Below are 2,338 nucleotides of genomic sequence, written 5' to 3'. Positions count from 1 at the left end.
TCGTACCTGTTGGTTTGTCCCATTATAAGGACACTAGCTTCTTAAATGGACAAATTGCGTCTAGCAGTAACGAGATTGAGCAATAACAGGTCTGTGATGCCCTTAGATGTCCTGGGCTGCACGCGCGCTACAATGAAAGTATCAACGTGTATTTCCTAGACCGAGAGGTCCGGGTAAACCGCTGAACCACTTTCATGCTTGGGATTGTGAACTGAAACTGTTCACATGAACTTGGAATTCCCAGTAAGTGCGAGTTATTAACTCGCATTGATTAAGTCCCTGCCCTTTGTACACACCGCCCGTCGCTACTACCGATTGAATTATTTAGTGAGGTCTCCGGACGTGATCACTGTGACGCCTCGTGTGTCACGGTTGTTTCGCAAAAGTTGACCGAACTTGATTATTTAGAGGAAGTAAAAGTCGTAACAAGGTTTCCGTAGGTGAACCTGCGGAAGGATCATTATTGTGTTCCATATCCGTAAGAAAAACAAACAATGCCAAAAAAAATAAAAACAAAAACAAACAAAAGAAAAAAAAAAAAAAAGAAAAAAAAGAAAAATTTATAATTATTTTGAATCCATATTCTTTTTATTCTTTTTCATTCAATTTGTTATCCATCAATTATATCATATTAAATATAATATGGATGGTACATTTTGTAATGTTTTTTCTTATTTTTTCTTTTAAAAACCTTTAAACATGAAAATAGAAAGTTGTACTTATTATTCATTTGATTGAATGATAAGTTAATTTGTTCACAATAACAAAAGTGGTATATATTTATTAATATATTTATATATACATAAAATGATTAAAAAAAATACAAAATAATCAAACATAATAAATACCACCACTGTATTATTGTTGAACTAAGACATTCGCAACTTAATAAAAATGTTTAGAGTTAAATATATTTGATATATATTATTGAAAGAAAATCAATTTATATATTATTATTATTATTATTTAATTTTACTCTTTCAATTAATATATGCAAAAAAAAATTGACATTTGTTATAAATAAAAATAAATAAAAAAATACTCTAAGCGGTGGATCACTTGGCTCATGGGTCGATGAAGAACGCAGCAAACTGTGCGTCATCGTGTGAACTGCAGGACACATGAACATCGACATTTTGAACGCATATCGCAGTCCATGCTGTTATGTACATTAAATTAAATTTTAAAGTACTGCTTGGACTACATATGGTTGAGGGTTGTAAGACTATGCTAAATAAGTTGCTTATTCTTTTATAAAAATAATTGAATTTAAGCAAATGTGTATATTATTGGATTTTAAATAATTCATAATATTAATAGCAAAAAAATAAAGATTATATAATGAATTTTTTATTTATTATATATATTCTTAAAAAAAAAAAAATCCTCTCAAATAAAATGAAATAAAAATTTTGAATCTAAGTATTCTCTTTAAAAAATTTTCATATTATTTATATATATATAAAATATTAATTTATATATGTAATTAAAGGAGGAATGTCTAGCATAAAAATTAATTTTTTTTTATTCTAGAATTGCCTCATTTTACATAATTATTATTTATAATATATATTTATATAAAAGGAAAAAAAGAAAAATAGAGATGAAAAGATGATATAATTATTTATTAAATTGTGTGAGAAGATAAAAAATATTTTAAAACAACCTCAACTCATATGGGATTACCCCCTGAATTTAAGCATATTAATGAGGGGAGGAAAAGAAACTAACAAGGATTTTCTTAGTAGCGGCGAGCGAAAAGAAAATAGTTCAGCACTAAGTCACTTTGTCTATATGTCAAATGTGAGATGCAGTGTATGGAATATCTTAATATCTAGTATGAGAAATTAACGATTTAAGTCCTTCTTAAATGAGGCCATTTACCCATAGAGGGTGCCAGGCCCGTATAACGTTAATGATTACTAGAAAGATATTTCCAAAGAGTCGTGTTGCTTGATAGTGCAGCACTAAGTGGGTGGTAAACTCCATCTAAAACTAAATATAACCATGAGACCGATAGTAAACAAGTACCGTGAGGGAAAGTTGAAAAGAACTCTGAATAGAGAGTTAAATAGTACGTGAAACTGCTTAGAGGTTAAGCCCGATGAACCTGAATATCCATTATGAAAAATTCATCATTAAATAATTAAAAATAATGTGCATTTTTTTCATATAAGGACATTGTAATCTATTAACATAATAAAGTATTTATCAAAAGATCATTGGTGATATTAAGTTTATTTAAATTAATTTGCTTTTTAAGCATATTAACATAGAATAAATACTAATGATTTGATAAAGTGTTGATAGATTTTATTATATATAATGCTAAAATTCA

At 28.1% G+C, this 2,338-nt stretch overlaps 2 non-coding genes across 2 annotated transcripts in view; both read left to right on the top strand.

The window, feature by feature from the left end:
• Positions 1–1,039: 1,039 nt before the first annotated feature.
• Positions 1,040–1,220, top strand: LOC128871354 (5.8S ribosomal RNA). Its single transcript, XR_008455909.1, has one exon. It is a non-coding gene; the product is annotated as a 5.8S ribosomal RNA (ribosomal RNA).
• Positions 1,221–1,662: 442 nt separating this feature from the next.
• LOC128871356 (large subunit ribosomal RNA) overlaps positions 1,663–2,338 on the top strand; it is a 3,990-nt gene continuing 3,314 nt past the window's right edge. Inside the window, exon 1 of the ribosomal RNA XR_008455911.1 lies at positions 1,663–2,338. This exon is cut by the window's right edge and continues 3,314 nt beyond it. This is a non-coding gene — a ribosomal RNA (large subunit ribosomal RNA).

This window comes from Anastrepha ludens, unplaced genomic scaffold, assembly GCF_028408465.1.
Source record: "Anastrepha ludens isolate Willacy unplaced genomic scaffold, idAnaLude1.1 ptg000159l, whole genome shotgun sequence".
Classification (NCBI taxonomy): Eukaryota; Metazoa; Arthropoda; class Insecta; order Diptera; family Tephritidae; genus Anastrepha; species Anastrepha ludens.
The sequence above is the reverse complement of the archived record's forward strand: the minus strand, read 5'-3'. Positions and strand labels throughout refer to the sequence as shown.